This window comes from Pieris brassicae, chromosome 4 (genome assembly GCF_905147105.1).
Source record: "Pieris brassicae chromosome 4, ilPieBrab1.1, whole genome shotgun sequence".
Taxonomy (NCBI): domain Eukaryota; kingdom Metazoa; phylum Arthropoda; class Insecta; order Lepidoptera; family Pieridae; genus Pieris; species Pieris brassicae.
The window spans coordinates 11575457-11597424 of NC_059668.1; the positions used below are offsets into that span (position 1 = coordinate 11575457).

The 21968-nt window shown below is 33.9% G+C and overlaps 1 protein-coding gene across 2 annotated transcripts in view; it reads left to right on the forward strand.

Moving 5' to 3' along the window:
* The window catches only part of LOC123708962 (CUGBP Elav-like family member 1), a 201555-nt gene that overhangs the window by 7599 nt on the left and 171988 nt on the right, over window positions 1–21968 (forward strand). The window contains exons 1-2 of one of the 2 annotated variants that reach the window (XM_045660014.1): window positions 5998–6155; window positions 10433–10465. The gene's annotated coding sequence lies outside the window, so the exon portion shown is untranslated. Of the gene's footprint in view, window positions 1–5997; window positions 6156–10432; window positions 10466–21968 lie in introns of those variants that run through there. The other variant, XM_045660015.1, reaches the window with a different exon arrangement.

The window sequence follows — 21968 nt, forward strand, 5'->3', positions numbered from 1 at the left end:
AAAGAAGGACAGTTATCCCTTACCTAGAATAGATGACACCTTGGATACCTTAAGTGGGGCAAAATGGTTTACAACTTTAGACTTGAAAAGTGGGTACTGGCAGGTGGAGATAGACCCAAGTCATAAAGAGAAGACAGCGTTCTCAACTGGAAAAGGACTATGGCAGTTTAAAGTTATGCCGTTTGGGCTTTGCAATGCGCCTGCTACCTTTGAAAGACTAATGGAGAAAGTACTGTCAGGACTGATAGGACAAGCCTGCTTAGTGTACTTGGATGATGTAGTCATCATTGGGAGAAATTTTGAAGATCATATACGGAATCTGCAACGGGTGCTCACCAGACTCCATAAAGCCAACCTGAAATTAAGTCCAAAGAAATGTTTATTTTTTAAAAGAGAAGTGAGCTACTTGGGTCACATTATATCGCAGGACGGAGTTCGAACAGATCCCGAGAAGATAGTTGCGGTGAAGGAATGGCCAGTACCTAAAGATAAAACTGAAGTCCGTGCTTTCTTAGGCTTATGTTCTTACTACCGAAGATTCGTGAAAAATTTCGCGGATATTGCAAAACCTCTTCACAGACTCACCGAAGAGAAGAGAAAATTCACATGGGATGGAGAGTGTGAAGTTGCATTTAATGAGCTCAAGAACCGACTATGTGAGACTCCGATACTAGGCTACCCGGACCATGATGGCGAATATGTGGTAGATACAGATGCCAGTGGAATTGGCATCGGAGGTGTACTATCACAGGTAAAAGGTGAGCGCGAGGAAGTAATAGCCTACTTCAGCAAGTCGTTATCGAAACCAGAACGAAACTACTGTGTCACTCGGAGGGAACTACTGGCTGTTGTGAAGACGCTGCAGCATTTCAGTAAATACTTACTAGGTCGCAAGTTCCGTCTTAGAACAGATCATGCTGCATTAAAATGGCTACTTCAGTTCAAGAACCCAGAAGGACAAGTGGCTCGATGGATCGAACAATTGCAAGAGTATGACTTTGCTACTGAACATCGCAAGGGTAGAGCGCACGGGAACGCAGATGCATTGTCTCGTAGGCCATGTGAGAAAGACTGTAAACATTGTACAAGACACGAAGGTAGAGAGGTTGCCCATGTGAGGATACTCAGAACGGATACCATTAGTCCAGATTGGTGTGGTAAATTAATTCAGGAAGAGCAACAACAAGACTCTGACATTAAACCAATTCTGGACTGGATGAAATCTTCAGCTATAAAGCCGCGATGGAATGATGTTGCATCTACTAGCACCACGACCAAGAGTTACTGGGCTCAATGGGATAGCTTAGTTCTCCATAATGGGGTGTTATGTCGTAAATGGGAAAACACTCGTGGAGATGCATCTCATCTACAGTTAGTTGTGCCAAGATCCAAGATTCGCAACATATTGGAAATGTTTCATGACGGCTCATCAGGCGGACACTTAAGTGTAAAAAGGACTCTTTTGAAAATTAAAGAGAGATTTTATTGGATACATTGCCGCGAAGATGTAGAAGACTGGATTCGAAAATGTAAAGCTTGTGCAGCTGTTAAAGGCCCACAGTCGAGAACTAGAGCGAGTATGAAGAAATACAATGTCGGAGCTCCATGGGAGAAGATAGCAGTTGACATAGCTGGACCATTTCCGTTAACAGAAAAAGGAAATAAGTACATCATGGTTGTTATGGATTATTTTACGAAGTGGCCCGAAGTATTCCCTATTCCCAATCAAGAGGCAGTTACAGTAGCTGAGATACTTGTAAATGACGTATTCTCTAGATTTGGAGTACCTTTGGAAATGCACAGTGATCAGGGAAGAAATTTTGAGTCTCTACTATTTCAAGAATTGTGCCGATTAATGGGAATTCATAAGACGCGGGCTACTCTATATCACCCACAGTCAGATGGAATGGTGGAACGCTTCAATCAAACTTTGGAAAGGCACTTGGCAAAACTGGTGGACAACCATCAAAAAGACTGGGACAAGTATATTCCATTATTTCTAATGTCATACCGGTCTGCGGTTCATGAAACCACGAATGTTACTCCTGATTTAGCCATGTTTGGGAGACAACTTAGATTACCAGCGGATATTGTAACTGGGCGACCACCTGACACGCCGGAGAGTGTTACAGAATATGCTGCGGATCTGCGTAATAAACTGGATGAAATCCATGAACACGTACGAGCATCACAAAGCAAAATAAGTGAGACTACGAAGATTAGGTATGACAGAAAGACGAATCATATAGAATTTAAAGAAGGCTCGCAAGTATGGCTCCATAACCCAACAAAACGAAAAGGCAAATCACCAAAGCTTCAAGCTGACTGGGACGGTCCATACACAATAGTCACGAAGATAAATGACGTTACCTATCGCATAAAGAAAGAGGGTGGTTTAAGGAGCAAACCGAAAGTCGTTCACATAAATCGATTGGCTCCCTATAAAGGATGTAATGATGCTCGGGACGAGCATGTCTAAGGAGGGGATAGTGTTACGAAGACGGGTCGACTGCAATGTTTCTAGATTTTTCCACTACTTAGAGAACTTTTCAGCAGGCTTTAATATGATTTCTGACCGTTTCAGGAGAGGGTCAAGCACATATTAGAAAATTGTAATTTCCATAATGTTACCCTAGTTTTCAGGAAGCTGAAACCTTTTTTCAGTCAGTTTCGGAATATGTGTAGTCGATTGGTGAAGTTTTCAGGGGACCCGTTTTCAGGCGTTTTCAGGCCTAGTTATACCCCTTTGATGAAGGAATATTCTAGACCGAACTTTCTAGGTGTGAGACAAGGACGAAATGATACGAGAGAGAGAGAGAGAGAAGATCAGAACTTTCTCGAAACTAGACGAGCACTCTAGAACGCCGTACGACAAGGACGGAGCAACGTGCGAAAGAGACAAAGAGTGCGAACGTTCTAGAATTGTGCAATCGCTACTCAGTAGCAAGCCCGCCTAGAAAGTTCTCGAATATTGTTTAGAATTATTCCCAGGGATATATAAGCGAGCCGAAACGCGACTTGGCACTTAGTATTGAATGCGATAACAAAAGCGAAACACCGAAGCGATAAAGTGAATACAAGTGATAAAGTACTGTGTGAAGTGTGCATAAGTGAAGTAATTAGTGACTGTGTTTTTGTGTGTTATTAGTGAATCTCTGCAATTAAATTTGTGCCCATAAATTCCTCATTGATTTATCAAGAAATAAACCCTTGAATAAATCCACGGCATTTTCTATCCGATCCCCTAGCTCGTAACAATATATATATACTTAAAATAAATAATCACGTGATTCTGATTTTTTAAATTTTGTATAAGTATAAATAAAATTCATACAATACAACATTATGTACATAGTATATTCCTTAGACGTGATACAATTTTGATAGTTTGCGATTCCATAATTTGCTAAAAAGATACAGGTCTGAAATATCATAACAGAATTGTAATATCAGTTTCTCATATTAAAAATCAACGATCGACTCTAATAATTATGTTCATAATATGAAAATACAATTATTAACGTGAAGCTAAATGTTATTATAATTTTTATTTCTAAACTTCAAGCTGAAGTTATTATAATCGGATCATTTATCAATCTGGGAAGAGATTTACAAATTAATGCGACAATTACGGATTGTCTATTTATTTTGTACAAAACACTCACGGGAAAGATTGATTGTATATATTTTTGGTAAAAAATATTGTTATGGTGATATTTATTAAGAAAATACGCTATCAATCTTGCACCGTAATCTTCCCCTTAAGTGCTTTCTCACAATATTATTTATTCATGAACAATTTGCGATGCAATCAGGTCAGAAACAGAGCTTTTACAATGTCGAAACACGATTTGACTTGATAAAATATGATTACAAAGTTTCAGAAGCATTTTTGAATTTTTATTAGGTATTACTATCTCTTCCGCATAACGATACTGTGTTTTATCAGCTTTCATTTCTTACTGGGATCTATAACTAAGTGACTTCATTCAAAAACTGGACTTGCTTCTAATGGAAATCTAAAAATACTTAATTATTAATAAATTGGGACCTTATTTTAATATAAACATAAATATTTGGAGGTTTATATATTGGCAGCTCTTATTTCACGACGAGAATTGATTGGGCTAGGATACCTACTGCACTCGTAAAAAATTTGGGAGTTATACTATATCAAAATTTATCCTGCAGCATGTTAAAGAAGCTAGCCACAAATTGTACGGTGCCTCCTGAATCCTTTGACGTCTTAGTAAATTTCTTCCCTTTAGCACCAAAACCTCACTGGCTCAATATATCCTTCTTCCATTACTGGACTACGCCGATTCGTGCTCTTCCGATCTAAACGAGGAATTTCTAAATAAACTTTATCGTCTCGAAAATTTCTGTATCCGATTTATATTCGGGCTAAGAAAGTACGACCATATCTCTGCGTTCCGTAAGTGGCTAGGCTGGGCTTCTCCATCTCTTATATTCCTTCCTGTTCAACCCAAATCTCCTTCCTATCTCAAAAATGACTTATATCCTTGAATCCCTTCTCATAACTCTTCCTTTCTTGGCGAATCCTTTAAGGTCTCTGCAGTTAGGCTACGGAATTCACTTCCCGTTCCTAATCCCTTAGCTCCTCTATCTTCCTTTAAATTTCTTCTGTACAAACATGACCTGTCCACATCGTACCCCTAACTTTCTTACTAACTACTAACTGACGGGAGACTAATCTTAAATTATCGTGATACATGTGCAGTTTTTATTTTTCATGTATCCTTTTTTAGTTTAGTTTTTTTTGTTCCTGTTTAGTTTTCTCTTAATAACTGTATAATAAATTTTTGCACTTCTTGCTTATCTTATCTAATTTAATACATTTTTTTCCACAGTGTTTGCCTGGAAGAGATCGCTCCAAAGCGATAAGGCCGCCAGTTGCCCTCCTTTTCATTTAATTATGTTCATTTTTTATTGTTAATGCAACGAAGTGTTAGTAAATAATTGAATAAATAATTCGATATAATAACAATGACAGAATTACGTTACATTAAATTCAATTGAACAGTAGTTGGTCAAAAAGGAAAAAGAGCCAAAGGTTTTTCTAATCCTACCTATTTCTGATTTATTGAGTAATTAATTAAACAAAAGTTTAAATTAATTTTTCGCACAATGTGTTTATGAGATAAACAAAAGGGGCAGAGAGCAAAGATAAATAATGTGTCATTAACTAACACTTTTTTGCAAGTATACAGAGATATAATAGAATAAAAATAATTGAATGAAAAGGGGAGCAACTGGCGGCTTTACCCCTTTCGAGCGATCCCTCCCACGCAACTACCAGAAAAAATCTTAGTTAAGGTGTGCAAAACTACATAAGACGTATAATTATTTAGACTAAACTAATAGAACAAAGCCAAGCAATTAAATCATAATATGTAAACAGTGAAAGGGGCTATAAAATAAATTAGTTAATTAGAGTAATCTGTATAATACATAGAAATAAATCTATATTTTTATACGTCAGTCGGTTCTCATTAGTCGAATTGTTGAAGACGTATCATGCTTGTTTAAATAATCATAATACTGTCGTGGAGTTCATTGTCGTCGGAGACTGATGTTAATAGAAATATAATATTACACGTAAAAAACGAGAAGTTAATTTTATATTTACAGGAGAAAAGCGTTTTTCAAATTATGAATGTTTCGCCATCATTTAGTGTCTGTAAATTGCCCATACAGAAAAAATTCATTCATGCACAGCTAGAATTGAAACATATCAAGTGGTTCTCAGTGGTAAGAATCATATACTTGCCATAGCGGTGGTTAAAATTGTTTATTATTTTTATTATTCATGTAGGTTTCCACAATATTAGTTTTACTTATATTACATAGTTTACATTATTATGATATTATCTGAACTTTCCGTATTTAATAAATAGTTTTGACAGAATTATACTGACCAGTGACAAAATTTGATATTTCATAAAAAACTAAATAAACTGACAGTCGTGACATGAATCGCGGAGAAATGTGACTAAAATTTTAGTATAATTTTTGTGTTGTGTGTTTTATATGTAGTCTTATTGACTTAGATTTTTTTTATTTGACCAAAATTTTTAGTGTTTTTCATCGTGAATTAAGACCGTGACCATTTTAAAAAGAATATTTTTGTACCGGTAAGTTTAACCTTCATAAATACCTTACCAAGATTAGTAACATTAAAGAGAGTTGTTTCCCGCGCGCTTTAATTATTTTAATGTATAATTTCTGATACATATTTATTTGTCATTGACATTTATGAAAACTAGCTGTCGCGGCCCCCGCAATATTTAGGAGGTAGTGGTTCACATATTTAGGGGGTAGTGGTTGGGTGGTAGGTCACTTCCCCAAGAGGAAGGAGAAAATTATTTATTATTATTATATGTTATTGCAAAAGAATGTTCCTATATGCAATCTTGAGTTTATATGTAACCTCATTAGTTGCCGTGATATTATAAAAAAAACTTTTAAACAACTAAAATTAAAAAAAAAACGAAAGATCTTTGGGGTGTATCTGTATTTATTTTACAATCAATGCTATCAGTTCAGAGTTAGCTATAATATTTAATGAGTATATAGAATGCGGAGTCTTTCCTGACCAGATGAAGCTAAAAAAATTACGACATTATTCAAAATGGGCAGCACTTCTGACTTCACAAATTTTAGACCTATATATGTGCTGCCTGCGTTGAGTAAAATTTTTGAAAAAAATATTCTTGATCAATTATTGACACACTTAATAATAAACTTATGCATAGCCAGCAATATGGTTTTACAAAATGTCGCTCCACGTCCGATGATGGCATTAAATTAATTTCCGAGATTTTAAATGCTTGGGAAAATTCTCATGATGCCATTGGAGTTCTTGCGATTTATCGAAGGTTTTTGACTGTGAAAAAAAAATTAACACTGTCATTGGCAAAAAACTATAAATTAATTACTTAAGATGTCATATGGTGGTTGCAGCTCCTTTCAAACGTTGTGTAAAAAAATCTTGTTGATCAAAAAGAGTGAAGGAGACTTTATTGCCAGTTCTTCTCTTCTGTTCTACGTCCTTGATTTGAGAACTTGCAGTAAATGTAAAATTATAATCATTTTATATACATTTCTGATTTTGACGTTTATAAGTGTACATTGTGTTACCTATATAAATATATGATTTTGAATTTTGATTTTTTTTAAATGGAAATACCAATGAAATATTAAAATCCTTTTAAATACTAAGTAAAAACTTCACACTCACAGCTAATGTCGAGTTTGCGCGGTGCGAGGGGAGGTGTTGGCGTATTCACTTTTATTCGATATTTATTATGAATAGACCATATCACTCACAAAAAATGATTTTTTTTAAATTCTGTAAAATTCTCAGTCGAATGCTTTCTGCTCATGGCAAATTTCTTCGAAATAAACGTATGGAGGATTTTCTTTGAAACTTAAAAACATTAAAAAATAAAATTAAAGACCCAAATGGCTGAGAGTAACTTGTTATACTTTATACAATATAAATAACATTATCGCAAGCACTTATATATACTTATACTTATATATATTAATTGATTTCGTATTATTGACGTATATCGATGTATTTTGACGTCATTTTTGATTGTATAACTTATTAGGCCTCTTAAAAGAGTAGTGTATTATATTGCGTGTGTTTGACTTTTTGACACCCCTGCGACTGACAGTTGTGTGTATTTTTTAGTTTTTTAGAATTAAATCGAGTTATATGTGTACTCCGGAATAAATAGTTATCGTTAAAAAAAATTGTTAACGGCCATCGATGATTAGTTTGTGGTATCTAATTTAAGCCCCGAAGTAAAACAAAAGTCAACGAAAAAATTAACACTATTATATACACACTATTTTTAGTATTAAAATTGTAGACTTAACGTATTTTCCCACTAAGTCCCAGCTGAAAATTCCATATCTATTCAAGTAGGTTTAAGTTACTTAAGTGGGAGCTTTTTCGAGGATGCTGGCAGTAAGCGGATTATGTGCCTCGTGGGGCATTGGCACATACGGTCGCGAAGTTTGCATGTTTATTATTATATTATTCAGGATGGTATAGTTAGGTGCCATATCGTTCGCTGTCCACAAAAACTAAACTTATTTGTATTCTTTATCCCGAAAGAAGCGAAAGCTTATAATAGAAATTGAGGTCGGTTGGTTCGATTTTTCTTTTAGACTTATAAAATTAACAATTATTTGAGTGAAATCTTGTGAGTAATTCGACATAATTTACGATAATGGTTGAGAAGTGGTTTTGTATAAATAGTCCAAATTCGAATTAGGAATAATGTAGGCAAAACAATTACAATGGCTTGCCTAAAAGGTACCTACGGACACCTCGTCTTTACGCTTTTGATTCAAAGCTAGTGGCAATATAATATAAGTTTTAATCGAACTAACCCAAAAACCATACTTGGCTTTAATCACCGTCTATGGACCCTTAACGCAGAAATTTTGAAAAGCGAAATAGGCGGCAGTTTGGCGTTAAATAGTTTAACGATTTTTTTGCCAAATCATACACTGAATTGCTTGTTGAGTGTTGAGTGTCTTCGGAGTAGTGATATTATATTAATATTATAAAATTGAGTTTTATAACCCGGGGTTTTCAGAGGCAACTTGCAGGCCTACTAAAAACCAATGGCGCGTGTCAGATTAAGAAGGCTGATCCACCTACTTGCCTGTTAAGTAAAAAAATATTTTTACTACTTTATTAGGCTAAATTACCAAAGAGGCAGAGACAATGTGTCTTGATGTAGGCATTTTCGTAAAATCAATATGTGTCTTAATAAATGTATAATTTAATTCACCTAAAATTAGCTGAAATAATGTTTTTATAAATCAGTGCCTAAAGGACGTTTAATAAATCACTGATCTCTTTGGAACATCTCCGCTAATTCCAAGGGAGGCGTGGCCAAAACAAGAGAACCACCAGAGCACGTAGGACGATCTTGTGCTTCTTGCCAATAATTCAGTGCTCGAAGCTATGTACCGTGCAGATATATTACAAGAGTCAATCAAAATGCATCACAAAGGATAAAGGTTTTAATTTCGTTCGTGTTGTCGTAAGGTATGGGTTAGACAATAAACTTGGAAACAATTTGTTTAGAAGTAGTAAAAAAGGGTTGAATACCTACATCGACTATCATAATGAAGTTAACTTTGCTTTTTACTCAAGTTTTAATTACCTCTTTAGCAAATTGCCTTAACTAAGTAAGCAGGTCACTTCATAGGTTTCACATATTTATTTTAATACGAGTAGCTTTCCGCTAACATCACATTATTTTATTATAATATTAAATAGCATTATCGGACATGGCGTCAATTAACTGGTTTATTTATTATAAGCTATTTATACATACCATAATTTAAAACATAAAAAAACAGATTTAATACCTAATATTAAACTTAACCCAATATTTAATATTTTTAAGGGTTTGCTTATACTTAAGGAGTGTCACACATTTTAATACAATTGTTAATGTGAAGGTACATACAGTGTACATACTATATTTATGAATGAAATAATCCTACGAAATATATGAACATGTAATATTGGCACGTCCGTTAGTAGGTCAATATATAAATCAACTAACTCGAGTCTTAGCTCTGAGAAAATTGATTTTGACTATTAGTTTCGGCTAAAATTAACCCATTGCTTTTGCTTGATGTTTATATCAAAACTAAATAATTTGTTACGTGAGCTAAGTTCGGTGTCGATTGTTGGATGGATGTTCAAATAAATAAAACTCTTTGTTCAAAGCTGGGTGTCAACTGGGTTCAATCGTTTAAAACATGAGCTTATAACTCACATAAAATTGTGATGCTAACAAAAAACTAACTTGGATATTTCATATCAGTGCAGTCGACCTATTGGACATTTTATGAGTGTATGAAAAATTAAAGGGCGCACTTATGACTAAACTGACGTATTTTATTGGGTCCAAGTTTAAGTTCATTGCTAACATTTGGTTTGCGCTTTTGATTATTAACTAAAATATGTATAAATGTAACTTAACTAATGTTAAATTACATTTCTCGTGTGAATTTATTATTCTTTCCTTACAAGTGAATGCGTTATCCATTCCGTAATTTACTTATGTTTTATATACTTAATCATTGGCCCAGTTAATATAATATATTAGATACTCTTTATGTAGCATGGACTTAGACCAAGAGACGACTTAATACTTACATTAAACATACACTTAACACTCAAAAAATATAATGAAGTACAGAGCATAGCTTTAGCTAATATCGCTAACTTTATATGCCTGCCCTTTAGAATTAATTCTCCCCTCGTTAAATGAGGTGAAAACGCCTTCGTCTTATTATTTGATTTAAAACCAACTGTCATCAGTTTCAAGTTTTCGTTTAAAAGTATCATTAGAATGTTAATTTGTTGCAGGTTCTTCAAAAGTCGGCAAGCTGGCGCATATAAGTAAGTAGAATATAATGTTTAATTCGTTCTAGGAAATCCTTAAATATGCGCTTCGAAATAAATCGAATAATTATTATTGATTGAGATTGGTCAGCCGGGATTTGAACTCCACGACCTTAGGTTTCAGAGTCGTATGCTTTAGTCACGAAGTCAATACTGCTTTGTTCAAATTGCAAATATTTACATATCTTGTGCATATGAATTATCCTTATAAAAACATTCAGAGAGCCATAAACAAATAGCAATAAGAGCGGTAAAATAAATAGTAGAGTCATTAAACAAGGCCCTGATTGTGAAACAATCGGAACTAGAACTTTATCGATTCCACCTTATCGAAGTTTCGGCTCTAAATATTGAGTACTAAACTCCGGACTAAATGGGGTTACCATCAATATTCATTTGAACCGGACTCTAATGGTCTGTGAATGAAGTTAGCGAAGTATTCGTTGAAGAATTTGGAGGCCATTGCTCTCGATATTCCTATTTTAATCTCGATAACCCATTTATTATCCATTGGGCGCCTGTTCCTTCACCTGAGTAGAGGTTAAGCACAACAAAGGGTATTTTCAGTTGAGACTTAGGATAAACAAAAACAGCTATTTCGTTTTAAACAATACAATCCAAAATATCAACAAAAGGCGTAGCAGAATGAAAGCTTACAGCTTGGTTACCTGATCACAAAGCAGAGTTCACCAAAACAAAGCGCTCTGCAGTCATTGAGCAAAAATCGTTTATTCAAGACTAAAGCAGGCCAAAATGTACTTGAAATAACCAAGATTACGTCTCGCTTTGAGCACAGAGAATAAGTACTGACTGGCAATATCTATTGAATAAGATTTTAATATCTTTTTCTATGTTATATTTCTTTGTTTTTTATTTTGAACTAGATTTATAAACGAAGTAATAGTATGTTTCATAAATACACTAAGAACGTACTAAGGGGGTACGTAGGTGTCAAAATCTTCCTAAATAGTTTTCTTGGAATGATAGCAAACTCCAAGAGAATTAGAAGATAAGTCGAATAGTAGTAGCTTCACCCATCTTCTGCTTCACCACTGAGATCTTAATAAAATGTAAAAGAAGTGGAGTCCACCTTTGTTCTTCGGCGGCACACGAGGTCTACCAAGAGCTCCAATTGCCTAATGAGCTACAGCTGGACCACAGCCTACGCACATGAATTCATACCATGACGTCGAATAAAACATTTAGGTTTCCACGTCACCTTAGCGGTAATCTCATTCAATTTGTAAGGAAATTTGGACATAAGATTCGCGATTAAACCTTCAAACTATGACAGAATAAGCGATTATAAAAAAAGTCTTTTTGGTAAGCTTTTTGATATCGTTGTTGTGTCCAAATAAATACTTGGAACATACAAAATTTCATATTTAAATTATAACTAAAATAAAATAAATAAGATTTACTCAGTCTAATATATTAAACGGTATTAATAATTTTTATTTTTCGGATATTAAAGAGGATTTTTTCGTTGAAGATTTCAGTGTACCTGTAATTTGGTATAAAGATAGTATAATGTAATCAATAAAAGATTGTTCGTCAATCATTATATATTCATTATTATCATGATACAAGATTCCGCCCGCGTTGTATTCGTGAATTTCAGCAGAATCTCTTGCGAACTCTTCAACGATAATTACAGAGCTAAACCTTCTTTAGGAATCAGTATAGTATAAGTAAAAACTACAAAATTAGTCGCTAGTATTTATTATAATTCAAATATTCCTTACCATGTTCATGAATTGTATTAATCTCCTCTGCAGTTTTATTTACTTAAATAAACACTTTGTATTTTTCAATTTTATAATATTAATAATTATGTGAAAAAACACTTTTTTTACCGTATTGAAGCTAGGTATATAAACTTATTATAAACTTACCTATTATAAACTTATAATTATTTATATAATTTAAAATTTTTCCAACGTTTCGCGTACTTTACAGCGTGCGTGGTTGCGGTGACCACTATTCTATGTTAACAAAAGACAATAATAATTATGTACATAATAGTCATATAAATTAAGAGTATTTTATTTTTATTTATGTCATATTTTTCTTCTCTGAGGGATTAACCCTCAAGGTAGAAAAATATGACTTCAGGCAATGTTTAACTGGGTATAAACATATTCAAATATTTCATTGGGGATGTTCTTCGCTAACATGATCACTACATTTTATAATTTGAATAAGTTAATGTACTTACTAAATTTGTACAGTTAAAAGTTTTATATTAGAGTTATTTATGATTTACAAGTTGTTTTGTTATATGTTTTGAATCGGGTTTTACATCAAGCCTTCATTTCAATATGGGTATTTATCTCTGAAAAACAAATTAGTGAATTATTATTATCGCATCATATTTATAAGTTAACCATTTGTAAAACTGAAATATTTGAAACATACCAAATTTTGCTATATTGATAGCTCCTATCAAAATTTGATGGAAACGTTTAAAAATGTGTCCACTATTATAGCACCAGAACTTTGTCGTTTAAAATATAACATAAGATTATTTTTGATGATACCTAGGTAACGCGGAAAATGTTTATAAAATGAAAAACGGCTTAATGTAGAACGTTGCCAATACTTTTATTGTTATTCGAAGTAATCTCCGTTACTCTCTACACATCCTCACATTCGAGGCAACCACTGAGAAAAGAAGTGGGCCCATTCTTCCCTTGTCTCTTCTATGGCATTTTCTTACGCTTTCTCAGCATCTTCAGGGCTCTTAAAGCAAATGTCTCGAATTTAATATTTACTCTTTGGGAATAAATGAGTCTCAGGGTGCCAGGTCAGGACTGTATGACTTATTATCTCGACGCCTGCCATAGTCAAATATTCAACAGTCCGTTTTGCGGAGTGTGCTGTTTCGAGTTCGTAGTAATATTAGGTCTTTATATGAAATTGGCGTTTTATATGGGAGGAACAAAAAGTCGAATATTTTTAAATATAATATATTTAATTAATCAAAGTATGAACCATTGTTTTCTATGCACTTTTGCCATCTCATAGGTAGTTCATTGATCCCTTTACTAAAAAAACCAATCGGACGGGAATTAATAAAATCTGTGAAGGCGATTTGGACTGCCCCATCAGAGTTAAAGAAGTTGTCCAAATTTAGAAAAAAATGGTAGTCTGTTGGAGGATGTCTTAGACATTCCAATTGAAGCTCTTCTAATTTGGTAGCCGTCTGTTGTGCAGTGTGTGGTCTAGCGTTGTCGTGAAGTAGCAATAGCGTGGAGCGATTGACCAGCCTAGGTTGTTTAGCCGCTAGGTTTTACATGATGGTTTGCAATTGTTGACAATAGACATCGGCCGTAATAGTCTGGCCAGATTTGAGAAAACTGCAATGCACAATACCGGCTCTAGTCCACCAAACGCTTACAAGTAACTTTTTTGGGGTTAATTTTCGCTTGGGGCAGGATTTGGCTGGCTGGCCAGGATCCAACCATTGCGCTGAGCGCTTCCGATTATCGTAAAGAATCTATTTTTCATGACAGGTAATGATTCGGTTTAAAATACCTTCATTATTGTGTTAATTAAAACAGTTTTATCACTAACACCGCAGCCTGCAACTAACTCGGACGTGGTTTGCGATGGATCCGCTTCCACAATAGCCTTCAATACTTCATTATCAACTTGGGTCTCAGACCGGCCACGGGGCTTGTTCTGCAGGTTGAAATTTCCAGAACGAAAACGTTGGAACCAAAAACGAACTGTATTTTCTTTTGCTACATGAGCGCCATACACATCATTCACCCTTCGAGTCGTTTCCGCAGCACTAGTGCCACGGCGGAACTCGTGCTCGTAAATAATGCGATACTTTAAGTTTTCCATTTTGTAAAATGAGTGACGCAAACAGAAAAAAACAGAAGAAAAAAACAAATGAATGACGGTCACCGAAGCACAAATACATGAGTAAATAGCTGTACAAATTTGAATTTGGAATTCGTCTGGTACAAAGCTTCCTGACACTTAAATGTTCGTCTTATATAGTCGTTGACTCATACCAATACCTAGACTTGCCCGTATCTGATGATATCTGCTGCTTATCTTCCTCTATCATGCGTCGCACTGCACTGATGTTATCTTCAGTAGTCGCTGTTAAAGGACGTCCCTCACGCGGATCGTCGGAGATTGCTACGTCCACGCTTAAACTCGTTAAACCAATTGTTAATAGTGGAACAAGATGGGGCTTCATTAAGAAATGCTTATCGCAGCCTATCATAGCTTTGTTGTTGAGTAAGCCCCGAGGCTTAGGTTCACTTTCACGTGTAACAAGAGTTTTAGATTTGCCGCCAATTCACAAAAACAAATGACAAACGAATGCAATATACTACATTAGATTACGAAGAGTTCTAAATTTGAAATTCAAACAAAGTGTTCAGAAGCAATGTTTTTAATTGGTCAGTTCTAAACATTTTCAGTGTTACCCACGTATATATACTATAATACAATAGCTTGTTGTAATGGATAAATCATTTATAATAATTTTTTGATTAAATTTATTACCTTAATAGCAAGTTTAACAGTTAATTTTTTAGAACATACATTGAAACCATAAACAAAATTATCGTTCTTGCGATTCCATTGTTTCTATTTATGATACGAAAAAATGCAAATAAATTTAGGAACCTAAACTCATTAGCATCTTAACTTGATCGTATTACGAAACCTCATGGCAGGACCCCATGTAAAGTAATTTCTGTAATTTCTAGAGAAACGGTGAAATTTAGGATGATTTTTATATACCTGCTTTAAAACATGATACCAACAAAATACATAACTTAAATAATATGTAGAGATAAGAAATGAAAGAGCATAATATTTTGTATTAATTTTTTGATTGATCGTGAACGTGAATGAAACATGAACATAGGGATGAAGGCTTAAAAAGTTCAAACAACTGTGATTCAGATATCTGATCTACTTTCTGTTAGTTTTTATCATTAAACATCTGTTTATATATTACAGATACTATATTCATTAAACATGCTTCGTTGTATGACTGATGTTTGCATCCATATTGTATTTTAGATTAAATTAACAACAATTATTAAGGAGCAGGTTTTAGTCAAAAACCGGATAAGTTAACGTTTGAAGTTGCATTTTAATGAATTTTTTAGATTCTTTGTATTGAAAGCACTTTGGGGTCAATAAATTTCCACTATTTATTAATTATTATTATTAAACACGCTACGAGTCGCGTAAATCTGCGCCAAGTTTAGTAATAAATCTTCAGTTAAGTGATGAACACGCGTTGTCTGCAAAGTGTCGCACATCACTCCAATTTACTCGGTTGTGTCAGTAAATTTTCCCGAGACGAATTATAATTGCTACGACATTGTTGAATAGATGATTTGAGAATTAGTTTTGAAAATTAATTTAACCTTTATTTTCTTATGTAATGTTTTCTTAACATGAATAATTCTGTTCCACCTTTACCGATCGCGCGCTACAGCTCGCCCATCGGGGACTTGGAGCTGACGTAGGTTCTACACCACGGCGTATGCGTACGGCGGCGTACTTAAATAATACATATGGAAAATATCGGAGTGATAATAAAATAATTTATCACTCCGATATTTTCCAATTATCTTAAGATGACCGAAGTCTAACGAAGTCTTTGGGCTTTAGTTTCAGTCGCTTATATAGAAGTTTTGTTGTTCTCATAAAATAAATACTTGTGGCGAGAAACAACACAGTTAATATACACAGCTTTATATAAATTATTATCATAATGAAGTTTTTACTTTATGCCTTATTGAGTTTAAGTACATAACTTAAAAACTTGAATAGTTAAGTTTTGCTTGTTTTACTAACTTTTTACTTAAGCGTCGCGTCAAGTCGCAAACAACTGTCTAAGTTTGCATTATTTGGTCACAAGTTTTTTGGCCCTTATCCAAATAATGTGGGACAATGTGTGTCTTCAAAAGCTTATCTTAAATCTGGTGGACTTGAATAAGATAAAAAACTACACATAGAGTTCTCTTACTAGGTTGAACAGTAAAAACAGCTATCCGAGCAATAATTCAAACATTGTTTCCCAGCTTAAAGCCATTGTATTTGTTATTTGAAGACAATTTTTTCCTTGCCTCTTTTATGACGTATTATTTGGTGTGCCTGTTTTTGTTGTTTTAGTAGTTTTGAAACAAGTCCAACATTGATTTCTTGCTTTGTATGTGAGGTTTGTGACTTCTCAGAATAAATCAGGTCGGTGCCTGTATGAGACTTGTAAGTTTGTCTTTTCATTGATATATTTAGAATATATATCTTCAACTTTATTCAAAATTATCAAAATCAATATTCAAACCTCTGTTTGATGTCAAACCTCTGTTTCAAATGAATTCTCTAATTCATTTGATATTATCTCAATTAGGCCCATATCGCATGACGTAAGCAGTAGCGTGGAACAATGCACGCTAATTGGAAATCCTGCAGGATGCTGAATTGAACTGGGGCGTGCAGTAGCTCCTAACATTAATTGCCACAATTGAAAACCATCTCTGCTCTATAAATTTACCTTGTTTCCAGATGTATTTATATTATTGTTTGAAGCATGTTTACGAAAGGAATTGTCGTGTACCTTAATACGCACAGAACTTTACGGTTATGAAAGCTTAGTGGTTATGGTCGTAGGTTTTGATTAAGTACAATTTAATAAATATTGAAACGCTTAATAGTACAAGGTAAACTGCAGTGTACAATCCCTGGAGGTCTACGGCAATCAATCGTTCAGTCGTAATTTACTTTTCCCGCCTTGTAAATAAGGTTCAAACATGGCCGCTGTTTGACCCGAGGGGCAAGCTTAGGAGCTGGAGATAAAATAGTTGTATGTGTACTCTGGTACCACTTCAAAATAACATACATAACATACTTTTGTCTGTTAACGGCAGGACAAAATAAATCAAATATATAATGAATCTGGATAAATTCATAATTCATTTTAATTTGTATCGGAAAATTGTAATCGGTGGAAGACAAATATCATAAAAAGCTGTAGGAACGTGTAATTTTTCATACATAATGTAATTTTCAAGTTACACGTTTATTTGTGCACAGTAAGGGCAGCATAATACAAAACGTTATTGAGTTAATATATAATATAAAAGTGCCACATGCTCTAAGACCAATAAAGTTACTCGAACAGCAGTGATTCTTTACCGTTTGTTTTGTCGAGAGAATGCAACGTACGCAAGTTGAAAAGCAATTACCTTCTCTATGTTGATTGCTATACAATTGCGATAGAATGCGAGTAAATTAAATTTTTCTTTTTATTTCTGTGACTTACAGATCTGGTTTGAGCCATATTCTCACTTAGCTTATCGATAATCCTTCTAGACTTAATTTTTCTACACATCTTTTAAACCTCGTTGAACACAAAATTTTATAATGACGTTTGAGTTGAAAGACCCAGTCTCACTTATCTTTCGGTGAACTGCAAGTCCTTTCCTCAATTAGTCTCAGTAGGTATAATATCTCATCTTATGTGAAAAGCAAAAGGACACATATTTTTACTAAAAAGACTATTAGTAATTTGTGGAATTATAAATACAATATCTACATACACTAATACAAAGAGTATACCTTGTGTTATAGATGTGGAGTTTAGTATAAGGAAACCTGTAATATGAAAGAGACTTTTTACGATGATTGCGGCAGGTGTTTTTATCGCAAAACATATTTGTTTTATGTATAGAAATAAAAAATAACATAAAATAGGATAATTTACACTTCAATATGTTAACTATTTTTATTTATAAACGTTTTATTTCAGGTAAAGGAATTTATTGTAAATAGTACATACGATTGCATTACTTGTGACACATATTTTGACATTTAATTGATTGTAGAAAAAGTAAAGAAAAAATACATAAAAGGCGTTTTTTATAACATGTTTCTTTCTCTGCTGAATAAGAATGGCCGATTTGATAAAAACGTAATGGCACAAAGATCAAGATCTAGTAGGCGTGAAGTATTCATAACTACCAATTTGAAGTAGCAAAGGATCCTGGAATCCTCTGAAGTGTTAAATATGTAGGAGTCGTATTACACGAAAATAATTTCGTCGATATTAGTATTTTTAAAAACGGAATGAAACCTCCTGCCTTACCTTACATACTTGTATGTGACACAAAATGCAATACTACAAAATAAAAGTGATGAAAAATATAAAATACCTTTACGATGGCGAAATATTGACTATCAGGCTGTTGAATAAGCAAATTTGACTATATAGTTATTGCATGCTAGTGAATTTGAAAGAAGGTATTAAAGTAAAAGTTATATCTATTTATAAAAAAAGAATCTGAGGTCCATTTGGACCTTGTGCTCTAATGGACATTTCTAGATCATACGTTTAGCAGAATCCGACATAGTATTGTCTTTTATTAAAATAACTTTTACACATTTAAAGAAAACACTTTTTCAACGGATTGAAGTTATGTATTATTATAAACTTATAATTATTTTACATAATTATTTTTTCCTACGTTTCGCGTGCTTTACAGCGTGCGTGGTCACGGTGACTGAAGACAAAAGTATCATAGCTGTAGAGAAAGTTGTATTATCTGTATTTGTTTCCCCGGAGTTGATATCGACTAAAAGACATTAAGACAAACAGATGCAAAAATGTTTGTTGGAAACCCTCAAGTTCCGGCTTGCCAATTTGCGGCTACTTTGTACCCGCCGCGTGCTATAATTTTAATATGAATATATAATTACAATATATGACCAGAAGGTTTATTAGTCGCTCTGTCGAAGCCCTAGAAAGGGGTGAAACCTGGCCAGTGCGCTGCCGGGGCTCAGAACTTTAAGTGTGCATAATGCGTTTGTTCAAAGCCATTTCAATTATTTTTATACGTAAACAGATTAAAAAGGTCAAGATTATTAAACTTATAATACAAATACCTCATTGTATTATAAACATTTGGGTACAATTATCATTAGTTAAATTATTTATTGAATATTATTCCACGAGAATGGTAGCCATAACGTATAATTTCACAATGAAAGCTAAAATAGTGGGGAAATTAACGAGAGATAATATTAAAGAGTAATAAAAATATTCAGCTGCATCACATTCTCTTGGAATACATTTTAACCGTTTTCTTTAAAAATGGATTTAGGTGTTAAAAGAATCAGTAATTTTTTATCTGAACCTCGTGAGTGGCTTTCGTTGTATGGGGACGTGACCTCCTACAACACTGAGGAAATAAATCTGTGATTGCTACTGTTTTTATATAACACTGGCATTACATTTTCCTTTAACTTATAAAATACCTTATATATATGTTTACAACTACTACTCACCTTTTAGGTTTTATTGTATTATTTCATATGAAATATATATCTATAGTATGAAACTCTAACGGTTATCATATATTTCAAACTATGGCAAATATTTGCCCAAATTTAAGAAATCAATGGATATTCCGTTCGGTTACTTTTTACCGTTTTCTAGACAAGAAAAGATCAGATAAATTGTTTATTTTTTATGTTCATCGAGCTGTTTTTAAAATGATAATAATTTAATTTAACACTTAAAAATAATATTTTGTCTAGTAATTTCAACGACAATCCTAAATTCAATCGCGCTAAGTGGCCGTGTCCTAACTCAATTACAAGCCTACGGAGTACCGAACCGCCAATTACATCTCCGATGTTTGAGAAACTTCCTGATTAATAAGGAAATTATTTATTATTATTTTTACTATTAGAGGTTTTTTCTAATTATATATTAATTAACACCGAGATTTTGACTCAAGTATTCTTAACAGTTTTTAATTATATATGTATGTGTAAATATCAGGGCTAGAAATTTAACATTTAGTTAGTGTGGCCATAAATACTGTTACATAAAAAACTTTTCTTTTATACGTTTCTTATTATAAAAACTTCTTTTAATTTTGCGCCATTTCTCATATTTTTCATATTTTAATTCGAGTACATTATCAATTTATAATGGAATGTTAACTGGAATGGGTTGTTAATGAAAATAGGATTGCAGTGATCGCCTTACACACAGTGGATATGGAGCCGTCGGTGATATTCCAGACACTTCAAAATCTTGGTATCAACCGTATGTTCGTAAATCGTACTATCAACGAATACAACAATATTTCGCCTGTCGAAGACTTGGACAGATCGGGCGGCAGCGTGCCGTTAGAACAACAAAGGCTGTTAATTCGTTGAAACCCCATTAGGAAGCACAAAATCTTATAGCGATACATGCTAGGACTCTGTCGCGTATTATAAAACAAGACCTGAAGCTCAGTGCTTATCGTCAATGTACAGGACATGCCTAAATCGATCGATCGTGGATCGATCAAAACGCCTTTTTTCGCGTGAACAGGTGAAAAGCACAGAAATATCTCTTTACCGATGAAAAAAATTGTATGTATGTATTTTTTTGGGACAAAACTTTCAGCCATAAGTTAGGTATATTTTCCTTTTGAATAACTCTCGGATGCTGTCAAATTGACGTTTCCGTTAAATTTGAATGGCCAAAGTATTAAGTTTTCGGAATAACGATATCGCATTAATAACTCTCGAGAATCGTACGATTATCAAATAACTGCAAACCCGACCCATCAATTTCAATAAAATGATGATTGAGGAGGAAAAAAACCGCTATCAATCATGGCCGTTGTCATTTTGACAGGTTTTCAGGGTGACCACGCGGTGTTTATGGTAAATATTTGCCCTGCTTACATTGTTTAGGATACGGGATCGGCTGGGCTGAGTGATATTAAAAGAAAATATGAGCTAAGTCTATTGTATTTTTCACAAAATAGAAGTAGACATTTAGTCTAGCGTATCTTAAACATAGAGGATATATAGACAAACGATGTCATCGGATGAGAAGCGATCCAGCCGTTAGCATAATTACGTCACAAAGACGTAGGGTTCAGTGAAAGGGTGCCAGTTACATGATCGGATTAACATAATACATGATACCCGATAGAGTTGGCTACATGAATAATATAGACAAACGCCTTGAGTTGTCCTTGTTTTGACTATGATTAACATATATTTGCACCCGGTTCTTGTCTCCTTATCCTTTGTTCGGCCCGTAAAGAATAAACGCTTAATATTTTTCAGAAATTAATTTGTACTACTAGTTTTAATTATTATTATTACGCGAGTACTACACATCCCAGAATTTAAGAGATATATAAACTCAAATTTATTACATTATATCCATCTCTATTATCTTAGAATAATAAATAGAAAAAAAAGTGTTCTTGTATCATTAACCGTTTCCTACGTAAGTGCACTTGTTTGTTGCATTTAGATTGGAATTTGTGTGTGTACTTGACCAATATATTGATATATTGGTTACATATATTATTTAAATATTGTAAGAAAACAAAGCAGCCGACCCTTATAGCGAATCGAGCATGACTACTTAACTCGTTTTCGACTATTCAATTTGAGGGGAGTATATGAATCAATTTTTCGCTTGAGTTGAGCGTTAAGGTGC